We start from the raw sequence: 27,442 nt of genomic DNA on the forward strand, positions 1-27,442 counted from the left end.
ATGTTACTTTTAATACTTCAAGTCAATATCTATATTTAAACAAAAACCATAAAATCCTGCAGTTTTTGCAATGGCCACTAAGCCTAATAATAGGCGCCTCTTCTTTTTCTGTAATAACTGGCTTGACCATTGCATTATGTATACCAGGGTGTGCACATCATAGAAACTGGCCATGTGAAAGTGCCCCTGAAGAGCTTATTGCCCTTGTTTTCATGGGGGGAGAGAATTTGAGAATCCGTGCAGAGATCTTCTATCCATTAACTAAGGACCACAGGAAGGAGAAGGAGGCAGTAGACCATATGAAAGAAGGCACATTTCTGTTCATCATTAAGTGGTGGTCTGGAATTTATTCTGTATAATAAACTGAATTTGCTGGACTCCTATGATTCATGAAATGCTAATTTTTATGAAAAACGAATTATTGTTATTACAATCCAGCTTTGCTTTTCCCATGTCCTGGTATAACATTTCGAATATCCTGCTCCCTTTTCACAGCCACACTATGATAATATTAGTCGGACGTAGCAGATTTAGCAGGACACTGAACCTCCAGCAAATTGTTTTCCTTATAACTCGTTCCTTCCACTTATCAAACAGCTGCCTACTGAGAATAGCTTCATATAAGAGATTATGTGTGGGCGATCAGAATGAAATCTGTGTAGACATGGAGCTGTCCAAAATAAACATATTTCCCACTACACCATATTTGAAGTGCAGCACTCAATCACCACCGTGCCAATCATCCTCGGAGAATCGGCTTTATGAGGGCCTTTAGGAATCCCTGTGCAAAGGATTGTTGAGCAAATCACGTTTCTGCTAGCCACATATGATGTCTGCAAAAGCTGGCATAAAAACATACTAAGATGGGTGATATAGTTACAAGGTATACAAGACTTGTCTACATGTTGCATTTATGGTATATAATTGTGACCTGAGCTTGGCTGAAAAGCAACCGTAGCAGATATTTCCATCAAATATGCTATTATGTCCTTTTACCCTCTGAATGAAGTGCTATAGAATAAGCTGGCCCTATAGAAAGATATTATGTGATTGGATATAAATTTGAACCTATAAAGTAGCATTTCGCACAGAAAAGTCCTGTGTAGCATGTGCTTTGTAGAAGTACTCAGCACGCACAGACTGACTGCTAGGAGTACTTCTGCCCTACTCTCCATATAGCGATAGTAATGAATTAGCTTTGGACGCTGGTCTTAATAATCCGTGCGCTGGCCTCTACATAACTTTGGCAAATCCACCGCCGGTCTAAATCTACAACAGTTCCCTTGCTGGCTTAGATTTAGAACATTTTCTATGCCTATAACAGGCTTAGAAAATGATAAATGAGACGGGTCTAGTGACCCACCCCTTACCTGCCCACACCATGTCCCCTTTTTTAGACCTGGCGTGAGCGAGGGGAAAAGGCGCAGATATATACGTCAGAAAACTGGCGCATATCAGGTAGTAAATCTACAAAACTGTAAGTGTCCATTATAGGTTAAATTTACCATGCTTTGACTGGTTTGATGTGTTTGCATGGATTGTGTTGTCACAAGAGATGTAAAGCGAGTAGATTCTGAAATTCAACCCCAATTTTTCAAAAAATTGGATGTTAGATTCGGAATTTTGTGTTATTCAATTTGGAAGAATCAAGGAGTGAGCGAAGAAAGAGAGGGTGAGGGAGACAGAGCAAGAAACAGAGACTTTCTAGGTAATCAGAGCACTTTCAATTCCGGTAGAGTTTATTTGGACCCGCCTCGAATCACACAGGCGATTCAGCCAAATCGGACCACAATAGAGTTAAGAAATTCACTCATTCACTGTAGGAACTGCATGCTACTACATACAAAATCACTGAAAAGCGTAAAGTTCCTTTATTTTACCAGAGCAAATCTATGCACTACATACATCTGTTAGTTACTGGACCCATCAAATGAAGGTAGTGGTACACAACATTTTATCATACATACTGTATATAGACAACAAACTGTGATCTTTATGACCAATAGAAAAGCAAAAATACAACTAGAATGTATGCTACAGGCTACTGATTAAGGAATTTCTGGTGTTGCCATAGGTCCTAGTTTGCCATCAGAAACGGACAATTGTGAATTAGCTGCTTGCATATAGGATAGTTTTATTGGCGTTTGCTTTCCCGTGTGTCCAGAAACCTTTGGGTGTGTCCCACTATAGCAGGAATAAGTAGAAAAAATGGTTTTGGCACTGAAGTTGTAATCCAATAAAAACTTCCTCTTTATTAAAACACATTTACATCAGCAGACACAACCACGAAGCATGCGGTAATCGTTAATGCGTTTTCGGACAGTCTCTCCTTAGTCCTAAGGACAGACTAAGGACAGACTGTCCGAAATGCGTTAACGATTACTGCATGCTTCGTGGTTGTGTCTGCTGATGTAAATGTGTTTCAATAAAGAGGAAGTTTTTATTGGATTACAACTTCAGTGCCAAAACCATTTTTTTCTGCTTATTTACCTGTGGAGTCTTTTGACCTCACAAACCTCTTCACTTTCTGATCTTTAAGTCTGGTTTTATGATTTAATTTTCTGCCATTTTTGAAAGAATTTTTTAAAGAATGACTGGAATTCAAGTTAATTAAATTGTCATGTTTTGTTGAATGCAATCTATGGTAATTATAATTTTACCATAGCTGTAAATAAATGCCTGTTATTCATTAACTTTATTAAAGGTTACTGTATACCGGTTGAGTTTTATAGTAGCAATCATTCATTTTATTATTTTATTGTAACAGGCAAAAATCCGTTTGCCTCCGCATCGTCATGCGGACACCAAAACACTGCAAGCAGCGTTTTGGTGTCCGCCTCCAAAGCGGAATGGAGGCGGAACGGAGGCGAACGGATGCATTCTGAACGGATCCTTATCCATTTAGAATGTATTAGGGCAAAACTGATCCGTTTTGGACCGCTTGTGAGAGCCCATGACGGATCTCACATGCGGAAAGCCAAAACACGAGTGTGAAAGTAGCCAAGTGCCCCATGTCCTGTTAGAGTAGAGAATTTAGGTTGTGTAGGACCTCCACGCTGACTCAATTCAACCCAGAGATTGTAATTATTGTGGTAAATTACATTAGCTAATGTAGACAAGAAATCAGACACACATTGTTCTGAAGTCAAGAAGAACATCCAGCCTCCCATAATTATTGAATGGACCTAATAGGAGGGCTTAGCATAACACATTGGAGATGATTCCAGTAGTTTGGGGAGGTTTTGGCATTATCTTCATTTAAATGTAAGAAAACATATGATGTATGAATAAATTAATGACAAATGCTAAACTGGATATCATACTGAATACGGTTACAACAACTCATATAACTATGTTCTACCACCATTCTAGGCATGTCCTGAAACCCAGCCTGATCAGGGTGGTACCAGAGAGGACAGAGTGACTTGGAGTGACCCTCTATTGCAAGCCCCAATATTGAGATACTTCAGTTTAATCCCTACCATGCTTAGGCACTTATAATGAACTGGGCTTTCCTCCAGGCCATAATCCTTTAGGCTGCTTTCACACAGTCAGTGTTTGATCTGTGATTGTGAACCAAAACCAGGAGTAGAGGCTACACAGGGATAAGGGAACGATCTGCACCTGTTCTCTGGTTTTGATCTTTTTTCTGTTTTGTCATAATCACAGATGGACAGGCTTAGGCTGCTTTCACACAGTCAGTGTTTGCTCAGTTATTGTGAGCCATAACCAGGAGTGAAGCCTCTACAGTGATGAGGTATAATGGAAAGATTTGCTCCTGTTCTGACTTTTGGGCTTCCACCTGGTTTTGGACCAATAACTGATGGAAATCACTGACAGAACACTGACATGTGAAAGCAGACTTGCAAGGTGTTTGTACTACAAGGCTCATCATAATTTTTTAACCCTATAAGCATATTACAATACACTGACCATGGCAATTACTTTCACTTTTAATCAACAGCATTACTTTTTCAGTCCCTTTTGGAAATTAATAGGTGCTGTGTTTCACCAGCTCTTGTCACTCAAAGGTCTGTATTGGAACTGAATGACCTTAAATGGGTTGCCCCACCCGGACATTCACGGAGAACGGGGCCCTGGTTCTTGTCTCTGAGAATGTGTGGCTCTCTGCATTCACTCTATAAGACATCCACAAATTGACCAGCAAGCGGACTTTCTGTAGTTCCATAGCAGTGAATCTAGAGAGGTAGGCATGCACGGCCTCCTCTCAGTTCCCAACAGCACGTGATGGGGCCCCGTTCTTGATTGGAGTGGGTCCCAGAGGTGCATATTTATTTCACTCAGCAGGCTCTAACCTTGAAGTCTTTGGGGGAGATTTATTAAAAGCGGTTTAAAGGAAAACTGACAGTTGCCCATAGCAACCAATCAGATTCCACCTTTTATTTTCCAAAGGCGCTCTGTAAAAAGGAAAGGCTGAATCTGATTGGTTGCTACGGGCAACTAAGTCCTGTTTTTTTTATACTAGTTTCAATAAATTTTCCCCTATGTACTTCATTTTACTGTCAAGGAACTGTTATCTATCTATATCTGTTATCTATCTATCTATCTATTATCTATCCATCCTATTGCAACGGGCGCCCCCCCCCCCAGGGCCCTTAATAGATGTAATGACGTGCGTCCCAGGTGTAGGAATGACGTGTGGCATAGTGCGGCCTAAAATGTCCCTTTATATCTGTCACGGTGCTCCTACCTGGATACGGCTGGACACCAGGCTTGGTCTCCGAAGCAATAAATAGGGGAAATAATTGAAGGATTTGAAAGAAAGATTGAGTCCAGACCTTATATGCAGTTAAACAGCAGCTTTACTTGAAAAAATTTTGATCCAAGACAATCTTCAAGCTTTATCCTGGTCCCAGCAGGCTTTAGCATTAAAACTTGGCAGGCAAACTCGTCTCTGCTACACTTGTTTCTCTCTGGCTCTGCTGTACTGACAGGCTGGCTGTATAACTCAGATTCCTCTGTATGCTGCACTTCTCTCTTTGTAGTCTGGTCTGTCTCTAGATAAGGCCAGGGAACTATGCTTTGGCCTCCATGGCCAGCAGAGCTTAGGGTGCTCTGGTTGGTTTGGGCACATACAGCAGAGACGTGCCCAGCACACACTCCCTTGGCAAACTCTGGTCCCCACCCTTCCTGCAGGAAGTGGGACTCGCCCACTCTTCCACAAAGGTGGGGTTAGAATGCAATGGAAGGTTCCATTCTACCTAACTGAAGCTCTGCCATGTTTGCTGCCACCTGCTGGTGAAACAGGTATGTACATTTGAACATAACAGTTACATTAGAAATAGGAATGCACCATGTAGTGGACCTGAAATAAATACAGAAGATGACATTATATTACCCCATTGGAGATAGTAGCGGGGTGAAGAAGTGGTAATGCCACTCCGGGGCGTTACACTATCTCATATCTATCTATATTGTGTATATATATGTGTGTGTCTGTGTATATATACATACATACATATATATATATATACACACACACACACACACACAGTGAGGAACAGAAGTATTTGAAAACCCTGCGATTTTGCTCGCACTAAGAAATCGTGGAGGGGTCGGAAATTCACATTGTAGGTGCATTCCCACTCAGAGACAGAATAAATAAAAAAATTCAGGAAATCACATTGTGTGATTTTTAAAGAATTTATTTGTCTTGCACTGCTAAAAATAAGTATTTAAACACCTGAGAAACAGCAAGAATTCTGTCACTCAAAGACCTGTTACTGTACCTTTAAAAAGACCACCTCTACTTCACTCATTAATCTAACTCCAATAGCACCTGTCTGAGCTCTTTAAAGACAACTGTCCACCCCACAGTCAGTCAGACGCCAACTACTACCATGGGCAAGACCAAATTGCTGTCAAAAGACACTAGAGACAAAATTGTGGACCTCCACAAGGCTGGAAAGGGCTACGGGGCAATTGCCAAGCAGCTTGGTGAAAATAGATCAACTGTTGGAGCAATTGTTAGAAAATGGAAGAGGCTAAAGATGACTGTCAGTCTCCCTCAGACTGGGGCTCCATGCAAGATCTCACCTCGTGGGGTATCACTGATGATAAGAAAGGTGAGGAATCAGCCCAGAACTACAAGGGAGGAGCTGGTCAATGACATGAAGAGAGCTGGGACCACAGTTATCAAAGGTCACTGTCGGTAGAACACTACGCCGTCATGGTTTCAAATCATGCATTGCATGGAAGGGCATGGAAGGTTCCCCTGCCCAAGTAATCACATGTCCAGGCCCCTCTGAAGTTTGCCAGTGACCATCTGGATGATTGGATGATCCAAAGGAGATATGGGAGAAAGTCATGTGGTCAGATGAGACCAAAGTAGAACTTTTTGGTCCAAACTTCACTCGTCGTGTTTGGAGGAAAAAAAAGGATGTGTTGCATCCCAAGAACACCATCCCTACTGTGAAGCAGGGGTGGTAACATCATGCTTTGGGGGTGCTTTTCTGCAAAGGGGACAGGACGACTGCACTGTATTAAGGAGAGGATGAATTGAGCCATTTATTGTGAGATTTTGAGCAACAATCTCCTTCCCTCAGTCAGAAGATGGGTCGTGGCTGGGACTTCCAACATGACAATGACCCGAAGCACACAGCCAGGATAGCCAAGGAGTGGCTCTGTAAGAAGAATATCAAAGGTTCTGGAGTGGCCTAGCCAGTCTCAAGACCTAAATCCAATAGAACATCTTTGAAGGGAGCTGAAACTCTGTGTTGCTCAGCGACAGCTCCGAAATCTGACAGATAAAATAAACTGTCAGATGAAATGCTAAATGTAAAAATAAATTCCCCATTAAAAGTGTCCTGTCTGACCCAGGAAGAAGTACAACAGCGCCTTTAAAATATTAAAATAGACAAAATCGCCAGGACCGGACGGCATGCACCCTCGTATCCTAAGGGAATTAAGTAATGTCATAGCCAGACCCTTATTTCTGATATTTGCGGACTCTATACTGACAGGGAATGTCCCACAGGATTGGCGCATAGCAAATGTGGTGCCAATATTCAAAAAGGGTCCAAAAACAGAGCCTGGAAATTATAGGCCGGTAAGTTTAACATCTGTTGTGGGTAAACTGCTTGAAGGTTTTCTAAGAGATACTATCTTAGAGCATCTCAACGGAAATAAGCAAATAACACCATATCAGCATGGCTTCGTGAGGGATCGGTCATGTCAAACTAATTTAATCAGTTTCTATGAGGAGGTAAGTTCTAGACTTGACAGCGGCGAATCAATGGATGTCGTATATCTGGACTTCTCCAAAGCATTTGACACTGTACCACATAAAAGGTTAGTATATAAAATGAGAATGCTCGGACTGGGAGAAAACATCTGTATGTGGGTAAGTAACTGGCTCAGTGATAGAAAACAGAGGGTGGTTATTAATGGTAAATACTCAGATTGGGTCACTGTCATTAGTGGGGTACCTCAGGGGTCAGTATTGGGCCCTATTCTCTTCAATATATTTATTAATGATCTTGTAGAAGGCTTGCACAGTAAAATATAAATTTTCGCAGATGACACAGGGGCGTAACTACCATAGTGGCAGACCATGCGACTGCTATGGGGCCCAGGGCGAGAGGGGGCCCAGTTGGGATTATCTCCTCTTCTACTGTGGGGTGAAAACTTGGTCAGGACTCTACCCTCTAAAGCAGCCATGCTCAACCTGCGGCCCTCCAGCTGTTGCAAAACTACAACTCTCAGCATGCCCGAACAGCCTACAGCAGCCATGCTCAACCTGCGGCCCTCCAGCTGTTGCAAAACTACAACTCTCAGCATGCCCGAACAGCCTACAGCAGGCATGCTCAACCTGCGGCCCTCCAGCTGTTGGAAAACTACAACTCCCACAATGCCCTGCTGTAGGCTGATAGCTGTAGACTGTTCGGGCATGCTGGGAGTTGTAGTTTTACAACAGCTGGAGGGCCGCAGGTTAAGCATGCCTGCTCCAAAGGAACAACTTTTAGCAAATGAGGCAAGGGTCATTGAAAGAGGTTCAGGCGGAAACCCTTCTGTCCGGTGTGGGGGGCCTGGTTTGGTCCTTGCTATGGGGCCCTTACTTCTCTATGTACGCCACTGAGATGACACTAAACTGTGTAAAGTAATTAACACTGATGAGGACAGTATACTAATACAGAGGGATCTGGATAGATTGGAGGCTTGGGCAGATAAGTGGCAGATGAGGTTTAACACTGACAAAGGTTATGCACATGGGAAAGAATAATGCAAGTCACCCGTACATACTAAATGGTAAAACACTCGATAACACTGACATGGAAAAGGATCTAGGAATGTTATTGAACAGCAAACTAAGCTGCAAAAACCAGTGTCAGGCAGCTGCTGCCAAGGCCAATAAGATAATGGGTTGCATCAGAAGGGGCATAGATGCCCATGATGAGAACATAGTCCTACCACTTTACAAATAGCTAGTCAGACCACACATGGAGTACTGTGTACAGTTCTGGGCTCCTGTAAACAAGGCAGACATAGCAGAGCTGGAGAGGGTCCAGAGGAGGGCAACTAAAGTAATAACTGGAATGGGACAACTACAGTACCCTGAAAGATTATTAAAATTAGGGCTTATTCACTTTAGAAAAAAGACGACTGAGGGAGATCTAATTAATATGTATAAATATATCAGGGGTCAGTACAAAGATCTTTCCCATCATCTATTTATTCCCAGGACTGTGACTGTGACGAGGGGACATCCTCTGCGTCTGGAGGAAAGAAGGTTTGTACACAAACATAGAAGAGGATTCTTTACGGTAAGAGCAGTGAGACTATGGAACTCTCTGCCTGAGGAGGTGGTGATGGTGAGTACAATAAAGGAATTCAAGAGGGGCCTGGATGTATTTCTGGAGTGTAATAATATTACAGGCTATAGCTACTAGAGAGGGGTCGTTGATCCAGGGAGTTATTCTGATTGCCTGATTGGAGTCGGGAAGGAATTTTTTATTCCCATTAAGTGGGAAAATTTGGCTTCTACCTCACAGGTTTTTTTTTTGCCTTCCTCTGGATCAACTTGCAGGATGACAGGCCGAACTGGACGGACAAATGTCTTTTTTCGGCCTTATGTACTATGTTATTATGTTACTATCTAGAGGAGATCGGTGTGGAGGAGTGGGCCAAAATCCCTGTTGCAGTGTGTGCAAACCTGGTCAAGAACTACAGGAAACGTGTGACCTCTGTAATTGCAAAATAAGGCTTCTGTACCAAATATTAACACTGATTTACTCAGGTGTTTAAATACTTATGTTCAGCAGTGCGAGACAAATACATTCTTTAAAAATCATACAATGAGATTTCCTGATTTATTAATTTTTTTTATTCTGTCTCTAAGGCCTCATGCACACGGCCGTTGTTGTGTTCCGTGTCCGTTGTTCCGTTTTCCGTGATTTTCTGTGGACCCATTGACTTTTAATGGGTCAGTTGAAAACTCGGATAATGCACCGTTTGTCATCCGCGTCCGTGATCCGTGTTTTCAGTCCGTCCAAAAAATATGACCTGTCCTATTTTTTTCACGGACAGCGGTTCGCGGACCCATTCAAGTCAATGGGTCCGTAAAAAAACACAGAGGTACACAAAATTGTCATCCGCATCCTGATCCGTGTCCGTTTTTTTCCTATCATTTGCAAGGCAACTTTTTTTCACTTTCCTTCATGTTTGGTGATCCTCCAAAAATCAAGGAAGACACACGGAAACAAAAATGGAAAAAGATCACGGAACAACGGAACCCCGTTTTGCGGACCGTGAAAAAATACTGTTGTGTGCATGAGGCCTTAGAGTGGGAATGCACCTACAATGTGAATTTCAGACCCCTCCGTTATTTCTAGGTGGGAGAACTTGCAAAATCGCTGGGTGTTCAAATACTTCTGTTCCTCACTGTATATATATATATACACATACTCGGAATAATCCTAGTGATTACACTGATTTACTGTAATAAGAATAAATCATTGTAAACCATCGCCGTTTTGTTCCCATGGGTTTCGGGCAGTCTCCAGAGTCTTCATGGGCATTTCCTGTAACCTTTCAGTACACAAATAGTAATTCTATCTAAATTAAGTAATAGCTTCCTATTTTGGTTTGGATTTAGCTCAATCTAGACTATAAAAATACATGAAGACAAAGCTTGTGGTCTAGAGACATCACCGGACTCTCCACATCCCTATTAACCCCGTCGTTACTGCCAGGCAAGCATTCAACATCACTAAAGAAGCCGACAGGAGGAATAATGTACAGGAGAGGGTGGACTTTTGGATATTCTAGCCAACACTGCTTCATTATTCACACGCCAATGATTTCTATACTGGAGCTGATAACAATCACAATCGCTTCCAAATAGATGCACTGAGAATAAAGAGGTATACAAATAATTACCTATGAATATTATATTAGGAAAATAATGATTTTGTGGTAAGAACTATAAAAATAAATCCTTTTACTTCTAAAGCAATAGCTTTAATGTTTAAACATTTTAGAGGAGCTTTATAGGACTTAGGCTGGGTTCACATCACGGTTTATGCCTCTGTTTGATATATACGGAAAAAAAAGGATACAAAAAACGCAGCACACCACATTCTTGTGTTCTGCAGAGTCTGGTAAAAAAAACGAATACTTATTTATTTATTTATTTTTACAATGGAGCTCTAAGGTGAATGGATGCCACAGAATTTCATCAGTCTGTATGTTTTTTTGTATGTGTTAAACAAATGGTAAAAATGTGATGTGAACCCAGCCTTATACAATGATAGCCTATCCTTAGGCCCCTTTCACACGGGCGAGTATTCCGCGCGGATGCGATGCGCGAGTTGAACGCATTGCACCCACACTGAATCCAGACCCATTCATTTCTATGGGGCTGTACACATGAGCAGTGATTTTCACGCATCACTTGTGTGTTGCGTGAAAATCGCAGCATGCTCCTCTTTGTGTATTTTCCACGCAACGCAGGCCCCATAGAAGTGAATGGGGTTGCGTGAAAATCGCAAGCATCCGCAAGCAAGTGCGGATGCGGTGCGATTTTCACGCACGGTTGCTAGGAGACGATCGGGATGGAGACCCGAACATTATTATTTTCCCTTATAACATGGTTATAAGGGAAAATAATAGCATTCTGAATACAGAATGCATAGTATGATAGCGCTGGAGGGGTTAAAAAAAAATAATTATAATTTAACTCACCTTAATACACTTGCTCGCGCAGCCCGGCTTCTTTTCTGTCTTGATCTTAGCTTTGTGTAGCAACAAGGACCTTTGGTGACGTCGCAGTCATCACATGATCCATCACATGATCTTTTACCATGGTGATGGATGATGTGATGACCGGAGTGACGTCACCACAGGACTTGTTGCTACACAAAGCTAAGATGAAGACAGAAGGAGATGCCGGGCTGCGAGCAAGTGGACTAAGGTGAGTTAAATTATTATTTTTTTTTTTAACCCCTCCAGCGCTATTTTACTATGCATTCTGTATTCAGAATGCTATTATTTTCCCTTGTAACCATGTTATAAGGGAAAATAATACAATCTACAGAACACCGATCCCAGACCCAAACTTCTGTGAAGAAGTTCGGGTTTGGGTACCAAAGACGCGCGATTTTTCTCACGGGAGTGCAAAATGCATTACAATGTTTTGCACTCATGCGGAAAAATTGCGGGTGTTCCCGCAAGGCCCGTGTGAAAGGAGCCTTAGGATAGGTCATCAATATCTGATCAGTGGAACCCTCAGAGATCAACTGTTGGAATGGAGCTGCTGAGCTCAGTCTGTTATGTCTCGTCCATCACTGACATAGCCTTTGTAAAGCTCTGTTCCATTCAATTGAATGGGAGAGACCTGCAATACCAAGCACAGCCACTATGCAATGTGTGGTGCTGTACTTAGTATACCATGAGGAGATCACAGCACTCATCCGAGCACTTCAAACAGCTGATTGGTGTGGTGTGCCAAGACTCAGACCTCCACTGATCTGAACTTGACCTATCCTGAAAAAAGGTCATCAATATATAAGTCCCGGAAAAACCCTTTAATGAACTTACTTGGGAAATTGTAATCCAGCTCCAGTTATGGAGGGTGATATATCAATATAATCTTCCAACACTAGATCTGTATGTAGTGTTCAAGCATATTCAAGCTCCTGCTCAGCAAATAGCAGAGCCAAATCATTACCTATAATGGGAAAGCCAGATTTTTGCAGGAGTTTCTCTTTCATACATAGCATATGATGCTTGGGCATCTTTTGATGGCAACCACAGAGGGACAGATGTTGGGGCAATATATTGTGCTGCTCTGGTATATGGTTCTAGTGGGATGGTACTTTGTGCTATGGTATTGCTGGCCCTGCCTATTTGTGTTGCCCTGCCTTCTGTCAATTTGCACCCTTCTACAACATGGGGCCACTTTTAGTATTTTTTTCCAGGGCCACTTTAAATTCCCAGTCCGCCCCAGACAGCGGTCTCTTTCGCTACTTAGAATATTAAAAGGCCTCACTCAAGCTTACATGTTTCACATGTTAATTTCTGCCTACTCTATGGTGTGCAATGCAGTAAATGGAATCAAGGCAATACTATCTTCAATTTGAACCTGCTTGATCCTTTGTTCCTCTAAGGGCTCATGCACATGACTTTATGCATTTTGCGGTCCGCAAAAAACGGATCCACAAAAAATACAGATGACGTCCGTGTGCATTCCATATTTTGCGGAACAGAACAGCTGGCCCCTAATAGAAAATTCCTATCCTTATCCGTAATACAGACAATAATAGGACATGTTTTATTTTTTTGCGGAACGGACATATGTAAATGGAATGCACACAGAGTAACTTATGTTTATTTTGCGGACCCATTGAAATGAATGTTTCCGCTTATGGACCTGTAAAAAGACAGAACGGAAATGGAAGAAAATACATTTGTGCGCATGAGCCCTAAGAGATATATTCTCATCAGAAGGATTTTGCAGGGGGTTATGCCTCTCCCTCTATTTACCAATCCGATCATGCTTGTTACAGAGGAGTCGGGGTTGGCAGATATCTCAGGATTAGAATACATTATATAAATGCCTCCTCTGCATGTTCACTGTAAAGTATCAATCAAAGCTCTAAACAGGTTCACAGACTTTACCCCATGGACTTGTTTTTAGAGATGGGATAGGCTGGCCATGAACTTTATATAGGCTGTCAGCTGTATCGTTTGACCAACAGCTATCCTCCCAACCTTCTATTCATCTCCATGCTCAGCCAAGAACATGTGGGGAATGGGGAGAGGGGATAAAGCTCCTACCAGACACCTTTGGCAATGGCTTATCTCCTTGAGAACAAAATGATTGGGCATGTTGAAATCCAACAGCCTAATCCCTCTATCTTCCCACCTTCGGTTGGGTGGAAAGTTGGGACACTGCTATACAGATTAGATGGTTGTACTACCAATTGGTGGTTTCTGCACTAATCTAATGTACATGACCAGATTTTAATTTCTTCTCAACTAGCTAATACTCACAATTAAATGCTACAATGATACATTAAAAAGAGTCATCATTAAATAGAAAACTCTCAGGAGATGATCTCACAAGCTGATCTAAAAATGCTAACAGATACTCTTATAATAAAATAGACCTTAATTAACAAATCCAGTAAGTGCACTTGTCCCAACGTTCTAGAATTATATTAACCAGTGCCTAGATATATTTCTAACAGTATGTACTGTACAACCAGAAAATGTTCAATGTGAATCACCAAAAAGAATTCAGTCGATTGTCCCTTGGGTCATAACAAAATGTTGGGTTCAAGCATGACATAAAAGTTGTAAATGCAGTCATTGTGTTGGTAACAATATTACTATAAAGTCGCCAGAGTATGATCAAAAATCATAGCTTCCTCCTTTAGCTAAGAGGGGCAAATGGTACATCTAAGAAAGTGCTGCTCACTAAAATGCTGTAGCATAAACCAGAGAGAATAGGATTACCGAAACATGCATGGGGTCACACAGTTTAATCCTATTATGTGTACTGGTGTGAGCAATTAACTTGCCGTACAGGGTTAATTGGGGAAGCCATTACTGAATAAAAACTGAAATTTTTTTGGGGGGGTATGTGAGGATGTGAGTAAAATATATCCTAGAGTGACATCATCGGGCAGACAAAGTTGTATTTGTATCAAGAATGTCATGTGTTAAAATGTAAGGGGAGATAACATCTATGGGAGGGAGGAGATTGCAGTATCCCTATTTTGGTGGACTAAGTTTCTGAAAATAAATGTAGAACGTGTAATTGTGTCCAAAGCACAGGAAATGCTTCTAGAACAGAGAACAGTTCCCGCTCACTGCTTACAATCTTTCAGGGGTAGACATTTTTGAGGATGCCATGGAAAATATGATGCTCAGAACACGTACATTACTGATATACTAATTGTGCCATTTCAAATACCACAAATGTCTGGTTCCACTAATCCGAAGGTTTCCATCATCCTTTACAATAACCATTTATGAAGGTAGCTGTCATTTTGTAATGTATTTCTTTTACCGTTGTTGATCCTATCTTCCATTCTGGGCTGTGGTCACATGACCTTGTCCATGCAGCTCTTTATTTCCCGTGATGTTATGTACATACAGAGACAATGATAGCACAGTGTCTATGTAAGTAGCTGGGTGGGAGGAGCTATAAACTAATTGGGCTTAGTGAGGGGCGGTACTGGAGGTGTGATCGAGAGAAGTGAGAAGTGCATTGTGGGATTGGTTGGATGCAACAACAGGAAGTGCTACATATAGGATGGAAACAAACCAGAGGGATTTGTCTACATTGTAAAAATGGGTCAGAAGGGCCAATACTGAAAAAAGATGGGGGGGGAAGATGTACAACTACATGTGAATATCTGTTAAAAACCATAGTAATCACAAAAAACCCCTTTAAAGCAATTATTTGCACCTGCCATACAGATTTGCTCCTCGAGGAAGAAGTTTCACCCAATAGGCTGGGTTCACACCATTCCGGTGGTTCATGATAGGTGTATACAATGCGGAAAAAGTCCTGTGGTGTACATTTACCCATTCTATACAATAATATTTCAATACAAGTATATGCCGATAAACATATATACTGATTATAAACACATTTCTAAAGGCAGTTAATGGCAGCTATAAGTAACTGTATTGGTATCCCGTGGCAAATATATAGGGTTTAGAGTCAAGAGACCCTTTCAAATGTTCCCATTGCCAGAATATTAAAATTATCCTTGTAAAATAATGTCACCATAAAGTATTACAGCAAATAAAAGAGGAAAATTTTAAATGGAATGATGTAGATTTAGAATATAAATCATAGTAGTTACAACTTTCTATGAAGAGTAGCAAGACAGTTTATGTGCTATGTGGCATAATGAAGCGAAGAACCTGCCAAAGGTGAGGAGATAACTGCTTCAACATATTGAGCTTCTATTGACAGATGGACACCCCAGAAGGTGACAGCCTAAAACACCAACATAAGGAATCTTCAAAGGACAAGGCTGAAGCTTAAATTAGAAAGCCTAGAGGTAAAACAACAGATCTCTTCTCAGTAGAAAGGTAAGGTGACCTTTGTATATTTTGTCTAATTTAATTAAGTACTGGTTCTTGTAAAATAGCTGTCATTTTCTTTGGTTATATGGCAGGAAAGTGTCCCATAAAAAATGTCATTGAGGTGATGCTGCACTTAAAGACCATCAAGCAACAAATAAAACATATGCAACATGCATTTTTTAGCAATTCTATGGAAATTAGTTTTTTGTATCTTGTTAATATTTCTGTGTTGAAGAGTAAATGTGCAGCACCACATAGCTGCTCCAAAACACACTCAACCAAAAAGCATAGGTTGTCCTTAAATAAAGAAAACGTGGCACCAAAAATGTTATCTGCCAGATAGTAACACATCTCCTTTTTTTCTAATCTGTTTTTAATTTCTGATTATGATCTTTACAAACCAAGAAGTGGCGCCAATTATTAGACATAGTGGCCAGTGCAAAAACTGCTGGATTTTTGGTTTTAGTTTAAATATAAAAAGCGACATGGAAAATTAAAAATAATAATTCATCATAATATCATAAAAAAAATTATGTAAAAATATGTTAAACTTAAAAAAAGTGATTTAAATAGCAGGTCATTTTCTGATGACACATTCCCTTTAAGCTGTCCATACGTAAGACATAAGTCAGCCAAGGTGGCTAATTGATAACTGACCATCATTTGAAAATGTGCCGCAAACTATTATTCACGGCGGCTGGTGGCTGCATTCTGACTGCCAAAAATGTAATCCATGGTCTTCTGAAAGTACAACTGAATATCATGTTTGGCCAGAATCAACTTTTCATTTCCCACTTTGTGCAGGCCCCAGGGAGTCATTTTTCTAAGCAGACGCCTTCAGCCATTTAGTCTGTAATGTTGCTGGAGGGATCCTTCATACAAACATCAAGGGAATGGGGGCTGAAGCAACCGGCACAACCACTACACACAGGGCCGGCCTTAGGTGTTCAGGGCGCCCTGTGCGAGCTAACCTTGTGGCCCCCCCCCCCAAAAAAAAAAACACTGCTTGTTGCTGGCATCATGGCATAGGCTGGCTGACTATCCAACCAAGTAGTTAGCAGCCCGCACACCCCAAAGGCCGGTGTAATGTTATACTTCCCTACTTCGTGAGATTTCCCTACCTTCGTCACTTCCGGTCGCACCGGACATGACGTGAGGAGGTGTGCAGCGCCGTGCAGGCACACAACGACAGGTTAGGGAACTTTCACAAGAGAGTGCACATGCGCCGGGAGCCTCGCCGGCGGTTAGGGTAGGGAAAAACTATGGGCCAGTGTGCAGGCGCAGTGATCGGATGGATGTTCTCAGCTGGACACTGCGCATGCACCGAGAGCCTCGCCAGCGGTTAGGGAAGGGAAAAATTACGTACGGGCCAGTGCTTTTTCCCTACCCTAACCGCTGGTGAGGCTCCCAGCGCATGCGCAATGTCGGCCGGTGTCCAGCTGAGAACATCCATCCGATCACCGCGCCTGTGCACTGGCCCATAGTGCGCCCCCCCAATACGCCAGTATAATAAACATTGGTGGCGCAGTGGGCCCCCCCAATATAACAAACATTGGTGGCGCAGTGCGCCCCCCCAACACCCCAGTATGATAAACATTGGTGGCGCAGTGCGCCCCCCCAACACCCCAGTATGATAAACATTGGTGGCGCAGTGCGCCCCCCCCCCCAACACCCCAGTATGATAAACATTGGTGGCGCAGTGCGCCCCCCCAACACCCCAGTATGATAAACATTGGTGGCGCAGTGCACCCCCCCAACACCCCAGTATAATAAACATTGGTGGCGCAGTGGGCCCCCCCAACACCCCAGTATAATAAACATTGGTGGCGCAGTGCGCCCCCCCATATAATAAACATTGGTGGTGCAGTGGGCAGTGCCAATGAGGGTTAAAAAAAAAAAAAAAAATTAACTCACCTCCTCCAATTGATCGTTTCCTGTTCTTTCTTCATGACCTGTCAAAGGACCTGTGGTGACATCACTGTTCTCATCACATGATCCATCACCATGGTAATGGATCATGTGATGAGCTCAGTGACGTCACCACAGGTCCTGAAGAAAGAACAGGAGACCGGCAGCTGCGCGATCAACTGGAGGAGGTGAGTTAATTTTTATTATTATTTTTTAACCCTCATTGGCACTTCCCACTGTGCCACCAACGTTTCTTATACTGGGGTGTTGGGGGGGGGGGAGGGGGGCGCACTATGCCACCAACGTTTCTTATAAAGTTATACAAATACACAAATACCTCTGTGACAGGGAGCTGCGATCAGCGGCAGTTAACCCCTCAGGTACCGCACCTGAAGGGTTAACTCAACTGCCGCTGATCGCAGCTCCCTGTCACAGAGGTCGGGTGCCGGCTATTTGATTCTGGCTTTGTATAACTTTATAAGAAACGTTGGTGGCACAGTGGCCACAGCCCCTCCCCTCCCGTCTCTCTTCTTATTGGCAGCGGCGGGGGCAGCAGGCAGGTCAGACACAGGGGAGGAGGAATCAGGTCAGACAGGGGAGGGGAAGATGGAGGGGGCGCCCCGAGGTAGAACACAAGTGCAGCCTCGCCTGCCGCATATACATTGCGAGCTGTCGGCCGCCCAGCGCCCCTGTTGCTATGGCGCCCTGTGCGGCCCCACAGCCCGCACACCCCAAAGGCCGGCCCTGACTACACAGTAGACAGAGCTGTGGTTCAGTCCACTGTGAACATCAAGGGAATGGGGGCTGAAGCAACCGGCACAACCACTACACAGTAGACAGAGCTGTGGTTCAGTCCACTGTGTTTTTTCTGGTGGCTGCTGAGAACAGCTAATCGATGGGGATGCTGGTGTTAGACCTCCACTGACTTTACAAATATATAGAAGCTGTCCTTGGATGATAGTGCTAATATGGAAAACGGCACATTTTTTCTCTTGTGGAATGGCGGTTTACACTGCAGTAGCATGAACCAATGTTCATAGACGATAAGTTAAAGGGGTTTCTGGTAAAAAAATATTTTTTTTTTAACAAGTTCCGCACCCACTCTGGTCCTCCATGCTGCCAGTCATTGGCTTGAGCAGTGCATGTGGCCGTGCTCATATCGGGCTGGATGTAAACAGTGCCAGGGATCCGGTAGATGGAGAGAGGAGGCAGTGTTAAGGACTGGAGCGGTCATGGAGCAGGTAAGTATGAATCTTCCGTTGGAGGCCATGCTGTCATAATTTGTTAAAAAGTAATTTTTACCGGAAAAACCCTTTAATGAGTCCTTCTTTCCAGTGCCGAGTGCACTTTGCATTGGATGTGTGCACTGTAGCATTCCTGATCTGTACAGTAAAGCTGTCACAGTGTGCGGTTTTTAGGATTTCATTAGCATACTTTCACATGCCGTTACTGTTTTGAGAATAGAACGCCCCAATGTCCCATGTAAATGACCCGCACATAGCAGCAGCTTTACAATACATTGGCAGGACGTGCAATGTCTTTTAAGGCTAACACAAACATGAGACTGTAATCTTCTGAACCCTTCCCTTTCATTAGCCCGTCTGTGCACACTCATTTTATCTAATGCTGTTTTCTCTATGAGATTTAATTACACGCAGTGATCTGAAAAGTCAAAGGACGCAGCCAAATTATAAGTTGATGTATAATTTATGCCGCTTCAATTTCCCAACAAAAACTAAGGATCTAATAATGTTTCCATGCGGAATCAATCCACAACATTTATTATTCTTAAGACATAACACTCAGTTATTGATAAGGACTTCTCGAAGATAATTTACTCTGGTGGATGTCCTTATTAAGAGAATCATCAGGGGAGTTTACCCAGCGTCTTCGTGTGTGAAGCTTCATTGGTTTATTGTGTACAATCTAGTTCATGTTTTATTCACTTCATCATCTATTCTCCCATATCAGCAATACGATGGAACGGCTGCTCGCAGGATGGTCATATCATTGCTCAAAATACCTCAAGTCTTCTGACTTGTAAGACGCAATAGCTCTAAACAATCTATTCCTTCATATATAAATTACATTTTCAGAATTTGTTTTAGACCTGCCTGGTATTTTTTTCTCTTCATCTTTTTCTTTCATCTTTCTATGACTTTATTTTTCCCTTCGCTTTGGCAGCACAGGGAAACTTTTATATTCCATTCACCGAATCCAGTTTCTAAGGCAAAAGAAGATGTTGCAAAATCAGGTGCAACGCTATCTCTACATGGCTCTCAGTCTCTGATAAGACCACCCATATGACTCCTATGTATAAAAAGCGCAGAGATTTAGATGAATTAAATGGATAGGTCATCCATATCTAATCAGTGGGGGTCCAGCTCTCAGCACCCGATGCTGATCAGATATTTGGAGAGAATGCGGTGCTTTGGTGAGCGCTGCTGCTTCTTCCAGACCATTGACATCACAGTCACCAGTCACATGAACTATGTGCAGCTCAGTCTCCTTAAAGGAAATGGGCCTGGGCTACAATACCAAGTACAGCCACTATACAAAGTACATGTATATGCGCTCTTCAAACAGCTGACTGGTGGTGGTGCTGGACCCCCACCAATCAGATATTGATGCCAAATATGGTGCTGCCTGAAAAAACCTTTAGTTACAAACTTTACAAAATCATTTCCTATCAATCTGCTCAGTTTCTCCTGCTCTATAACATGCTGTTTGAAGATTGCACTGCATTTTCAAGGTAACAGGTCCTCTTTGAAGGAAAGCTGTCACCACGATTATCTGTAGCAATCAATGGGTAGTACTGCAGATAAGAAGTCGCTATTTTTAAAATTTTCCTACTGCCACTCCTTTTCCCCTGCTGTCAGCGCTCAAAGTTACTCTGAAATACACAGTCCGGACTGCTGTGCTGTTCTAACAAAGTCCTGATGTATTTCAGCACAGATTGCAGCGCTGACAACGGAGGTATGGGAGGCAGTAGGAAAATAAAAAATTGTGATATGAACTTCTTATCTGCAGTACTGCTCATGTATTACTGTGGATAATAGTCCATGATCATGGTGACACATTCCCTTTAAAGCTTCATTCACATCTGTGTCGGAGCTTCCATTGTTGTAGATTCCGTTAAAAAATCAGGACAATTAGGCAGGACAGCATGGTGGCTCAGTGGTTAGTAGAGTTGGGGGCCTAGGTTCAAATCCAACATCTGCATGGAGTTTGTATGGCTTTCCTCCGGGTACTCCGGTTTCTTCCCACACTCCAAAGACATACTGATAGGGAACTTAGACTGTGAGCCCCATTGGGGACAGTTTGATGCTAATTCTGTAAAGTGCTGGATTATGTCAGCGCTATATAAGCGAGTAAACTAAAATAAATACCATTCTGCACTATTTTGCCTGGTATTCCTGATGGAAACACGAGGGCCACGTTATTGTCAATGGAGTCTGTCAGGTGCTATTGTTTTTCAATTTGATTATTATAAAAATATGACCTCAGAGCTCACTTTCACAATTTCTATCCATCTGTCAGCCTGTAGACGCTGCAACCACCTCTCCATATGGTCCTTCAAATTACTGATGATGTCCATTGAGCGGATGGAGCCATAGTGCAAAAATTAAAACTGGGAACCCTGCTGTTACACTGTTATCTCAAGTCGTCACTTGTCCCCTCTACCCAAGAAAAAGACTTTTTTCATGGTCATTTTACCCTCGCTTTGATAATGTTGCTGTGATTGTAGCGAGAGGAACTTTCTGTAGGTTCATCCACCCTAAAGGAAATTGGGATAGGTCCATCCTGAGCAGGGTTCATACCGGCCTGGTCTCTGCCAGTGGGTTTGGTTTCCTTTGCTCCCCGGCAGGCACTTCATCTCCCTGCTGTGCTGAAATCAACATCCTATTGACCTGTCCCCTATACATCACCTTTGGTCTGTTATAGTCTTGGATAGCCCCTTTAGTAGATATTAAAGCACAGGAGCCACATTTTGGGAATGGTTGTATATAATACAGATGAAATCAATGACCTGCATAACTCAGTATACGTATTAGTCTTATAGGTATGAGAAGAAGAAATCAAGTAAAGTGTATGTGGAAAGTAATGTATATGCTGCCAAATATTTGAATAATATCCCATACATTATATTTCCTTAGTACAGCAAATGGAATGAGAGTGGCTCCCGTTCTTGACTGATGATAGGCCGTGCACTGATTTAGCCTACAACTGCATAGCTTTCCTTTCTAAGGAGATGCTGACTGCTCATCTTCTATTACATGTCTGGTAATGTGGCTTAAAGATGGTTTCTGGGACTTTTCATTTTTCTGCCTGGACTTTGTCATTCAGAGACTGGATCGTGACCCTTTGAGTCAGAAAAGGACCCTGAATTTATGTGCATGAATATACACTGCTCCTGCTCTTACACCCATTAGCTGCTGAACCGTGAAGTTTGTCATGTAAGAATATACTTACATATGATTGAATCCCCTCGCCAAGATGCATAATGGCAGACAACGGTCACTGTTATATTGATATAGATAACTTACTGTTCACAGGAACAGAGGGTCTCTTTTTGCTAAAAGGAAAACTGTGACCATACGCTAGTTGTGTATGTGCTGTTACATAACCTCTGTGAATAGAAAACCCTGGCACATAGTCTCCAGCTGAAACCGGGAACAATACAATATGTCCGTCCAGCAATGCTACTTGAACTCAGTTCTTGGATCACACTATGGCGTAGATGAATACTCCTTTAACTGCGGATGATATGGATGTGTCACTTTATCAGACATAACGGTATAATATCTGGTATTAATATTCATAATGTTAATTTTAACACTTGTACATAGTCTATGCAAAACTCACAAAATGAAGAGTTGGCTTTCATTGAGAACCTTTATTTGTAGAGTACACACTGGACTGTACATACCTTTGGCCAACCCACTGGCTGTCTAAACTCTAACTGCCCATGGGTTTAGCAATTTTCCATACGACACTGCTCATAAATAGACTTCCATAAACACTTATGTCTATGGTTTCACACGTAATATAATTACATGATTAACTGAAAAATGGTACACATTAAAGGGGTTACCTTACAAAGAGAACCCATGCTCGTGTTAGGGCATTTGGACATCAAAGAGTAGTTCACATCCTCTCTCAATCAGAGGCTCTTCCTGTAACAATTCACCCACCAGTTCACCTCTGCCCATGGCCAGCGTCCTTCTTTCCACCAATGCTTTCCTTTGCATCATCCTTCTTGGTATGTGGGCCAGTGTGCGCTTATTGTATTATTGACCTACTAAAGCCCATATGCTCCAGACTTATTAAAGGCTGGTTTCAGCAAATGCCATTTATCATGTAGAGAAAGTTAATACAAGGCACTTACTAATGTATTGTGATTGTCCATATTGCCTCCCTTGCTGGCTTCATTCATTTTTCCATCACATTATACACTGCTCGTCTCCAGGAGTTACAGCCACCGCCAGGGGCATAGCTAAAGGCTCATGAGCCCTGGCGCATGAGTTCAGCTTTAACCCCCTCGCCCCCTCCCCCCAGAGTGTTTGGTGGCCAGGGGCAGGGAAGTACATTGCCTTCACGCTGCCTGAGGCAAACATTGAAACGGCACCACCAGCTCCCCCCCACCCATGCCAAATTCTTGACATGACCCCTTCCCTCCAGCCAGAGGTGTTGCTTGACCAGCATGCACTTTCTATAATACCAGTGTCTTATCTGCCACAAAAGATCTTTGGGCCCCCTCAGGCTCCTGGCCACCGCTGCAGCACAGTTACAATCTGTTCACCAGAGAGATGCTTTTTCCTATAGTTTGCAATCATGGCCACTGCTGCTGGATTGCAGGGTGGTCATAACCCCTGGATACAAGCAGTATATAATGTGATGGAAAAATAACTTTGTCTACATGGTAAATGCCATTTTCTGAAGTGAGACAACCCCTTTAAGTACCCTTCTCCATCACTCAGTGCCTGAGGAAGTCCTTTTGGTTCTTAAAGTCTGCAAAGGTTTGTTCTGGCATCAATCTGGCTTTTATACCTGACCAGGTCCTCTCATCTGCTGCCCACCCTGACCGGTGCCTAGCGTTTATGACTGATACCATCTCCAGCGACCCATGCAATGCATCTGACTGGGATGCTGCCTATTGCCTTGGTACTGCAAAATAGTGTCTTCAGACCTCCTACACGCCAGCCATTGCTAACAGAAACTATTCCAAAGGTAGCAACCTTAGGATCCTCTGTCAGAATATCCATAACCTGTTGCAGTTGTTAAAGGGGTTTTTCAGACTCCTGATATTGATGAACTATACTGAGCAGACATGAAAAGACCTGGTTCCATGTGTAGTGGCTGTGTTGGGTTACTGCAGCCCAGCTCCCATTCACTTGAATGTATTCCAGCATGTTCACTCATGGTGAACGGAGATGTGGTTTGCACTGGAGGATACAGGAAAAAGCAGATTAGTGGGGATGCGGGGTGTCAGACCCTCACAGATCAGATATTGATGACCTATACTAAGGTGAAGAATGTATAATCCTTTAGACTATACCCTGTTAAGTTGGTAGAAACTGAGTTGGTCTACGTATCCTTTTTGGCCTTATTACTTTTACACTTGCCCCATTTATCTGACCCTGCACAAGATATACATAGCCAATGATAACTGTTTCCATTGGGTGTGAGAAGCTGGTCCTGCAGCCATCAGATGATCACCAGTGCGTTTCCATCCGTAAAGGGCTAGTCTTCATTAGATTAGACAACCCCTTTAAGGCCAGGTAAAAGCATAAGAGGAAACAGTGTTGTGAAGAATGCAAAGATCTGTTAAAAAAATATCTTTCATCATATACGTACTTCACAACATAGGAGGAACTGCATGAAACATCTGTAGTCAGAACGTAATTCCACTCCACATCGTTCATCAGTTTAGCATAACTTATTAATGTTACACCGAGGAAGCTGTTTCTTATGTCTCTATGCAAATGATAACTTTTACAAGACACAGTGAACCCCTATTTATGCAAGCACCATAAACCAAATGACAGGAATTATCTACGTAAAAGATTTATGGGTTCAGCTGCCTTAGCTCTCTTGCATTGCTGGTCGTGGATAAAGTCACATCTGGCTGCATGGAATGTACATACTGTACAGTCCTATTCTAGGACCAAGGCCATTGCTTTTGGGACAAATCTTGTTTCTAGTTTAAAATTGGAGCACCATAGTCTCAGTGACTCCTAATTATTTCCAAAAGGTATTGGCAAACAACAATCCGACAAATAAACCAATACTTCCAGCACATAGCTCCAGACAATAGTACTGAGAATTGGAAAAGTGGATATGTCCAAAAAAGTATGAGCCAAAGAAATGTGGAAATCCTCACATTTAATAAAAAACATTTAATATTGCCTGCACGTGTTATGCATTTTATGGAACAAACTGGAGACATTCTCAATTATGAGCAGCAATAATATATTCAAAAGAGGAACCTCTACAAAACGTAAACATATCAATAAATGCTTTAAGTCATTAAAGGGGTTGTCTGGTTTCAGGAACAAACCAGAAAACACATGTGCTCTGCCAGCTATAAAGCACACATTGTTACTTACTTGCCAGATCAGCATGGCGTCATTCCAGTTCTCCTGACTGGGCTCAGTTTACCAGCTGCTGACAACTTGTGACTGCTGCAGCCAGTCACTGGCCTCTGCGGTGAATAGAAGAAGCCAGTGATAAGCTGAGACAGTCAGGTGTTGTCAAAGTGATGCTACCGCTGCAGCTGGGTAAAGAGAGTCCAGCTGAGAGAACCACAGGATAGGTCATCAATATTAGGGCACATTCATGCAACTGTATGGTAAAAAGTATAAATCTGAAGGTGTAAGCCCTCTGCAGAGTAATAAGAGGGGAGTTGCAGAGAGTGATGAGGAGAAAGCAAAGCTATTAAATATTTTTAAAGTAATAACTGGAATGGGTGGACTACAGTACCCTGAAAGATTATCAACATTTGGGTTATTCACTTTAGAAAAAAAGACGACTGAGGGGAGATCAAACTACTATGTATAAATATATCAGGGGTCAGTACAGAGATCTATCCCATCATCTATTTATCCCCAGGAGTGTGACTGTGACGAGGGGACATCCTCTGCGTCTGGAGGAAAGAAGGTTTGTACACAAACATAGAAAAGGATTCTTTACGGTAAGAGCAGTGAGACTATGGAACTCTCTGCCTGAGGAGGTGGTGATGGTGAGTACAATAAAGGAATTCAACAGGGGCCTGGATGTATTTCTGGAGTGTAATAATATTACAGGCTATAGCTACTAGAGAGGGGTCGTTGATCCAGGGAGTTATTCTGATTGCCTGATTGGAGTCGGGAAGGAAGTTTTGGGGAAAATTGGCTTCTACCTCACAGAGTTTTTTTTTGCCTTCTTCTGGATAAACTTGCAGAATATCAGGCCGAACTGGATGGACAAATGTCTTTTTTCGGCCTTACAGTATATACTATGTTACTATGTATGGTCACTATGCTTATGTTGCGGATTGCTGTTTGTGCGGGCTCCGCAAAAGACGGTAAAAGATAGGACATGTCCTGAGGGTAGGTCATCAAAATCTTTAGCACTGACAACCTCTTTAATAGCACTACCTGAACATCCAGATTTCAACCACCTATAGCAGTGGTAGTTCTAACTGTCAACTAATGTACAGGGTGAGTGCAAAAACACTCCTTGATAGATAATCACCGGTGAGGAGACATCGGTTCTCTTGATGCACTGTCACCTGTCCAGGGGTGGGATATATAAGGCAGCAAATGAACAGTCAGTTCTTGAAGTTGAAGTGTTGGACGCATAAAAAATGGGCAAGTATAAAAATCTGAAAGACTTTGAACAGAGTCATCAAAACATCTGTGAAACAGCAGGTTTTGTGTGGCGTTGCTGGCATGAAATGGTTAGTTCATACCAAAAATGGTCGAAGAAGGGACAACCAATAGTGGCAGGTTAATGGGAGCCCAAGGCTTGTTGATGCACATGTGGAAGAAGGCTAGCCCATCCACAAAAACCTGAAAAAACTACCATTGACTAACATAGAAAGGTGTCAGAACACACAGTGCATCACAGCTTGCAGGTATGGGAATATACCATACGAATATGATCCATGGAGACATAGAAAAATGTGTCCTGGTTAGATAAATCACATTTTGATTTCTATCATGTGGATGGTTTTGTGCATGTGTGTTGCTTATCAGAAGATATGCCACCAGGATACACTATAGGAAGAAGACAAGCTGGCAGAGTCAGTGTTCTGCTCTGGGCAATGTTCTCCTGAGAAATCTTGGGTCCTGGCATACATGTGGATCTTACTTTGACACATATCACCTCCCTAAACATTGCTGCAGACCACGTACACCCATTTAGGTCATTAGTTTTCCTTAATGTCAGTGGTCTCTATCAACAGGATCATGCGTCTGCCACACTGCAGAAATACCGTAGTTCAGGAATGGTTTGGGGAACATGACAAGGTGTTCACCTGACCTCTAAATTCTCTTGATCTCTAACTGATCAAGCATCTGTGGGCTTTGCTGAAAAAACAAGTTCAATCTATGGCTGCCTCATCTAACAGCTTGCAGGACTTAAAATGTTTACTGCTAATGTCTTAGGGCCAGATACCACAGGACACCTTCAGAGGTCTTATTGAGTCCATACCTCAATGGGCCTGAACTGTTTTGGCAGCACAGGTGGAGGCCTTCACAATATTAATATTTAATGTTATGGCTGATCAGTGTATTTTTTTTTCAGATTCAATATTTCTTCAATTTCAACTTTCTTGTTACTATCCAGGGGCCCAAAAACTGCCTTGATCATATCCAACCAGAACTAAAATAGAGCTTGCTATAGAGAGGACTATGATACATTGAAACGACCATGTACTTGGACAAGATCATGACAAGTTTTCAGCCTCTGAATGTATCCACAAAAG

At 42.5% G+C, this 27,442-nt stretch overlaps 1 protein-coding gene across 5 annotated transcripts in view; it reads right to left on the reverse strand.

Moving 5' to 3' along the window:
* The window catches only part of FRMD4A (FERM domain containing 4A), a 307,366-nt gene that overhangs the window by 213,293 nt on the left and 66,631 nt on the right, over positions 1-27,442 (reverse strand). The window lies entirely within an intron of this gene.

This window comes from Bufo gargarizans, chromosome 2, assembly GCF_014858855.1.
Source record: "Bufo gargarizans isolate SCDJY-AF-19 chromosome 2, ASM1485885v1, whole genome shotgun sequence".
NCBI lineage: Eukaryota > Metazoa > Chordata > Amphibia > Anura > Bufonidae > Bufo > Bufo gargarizans.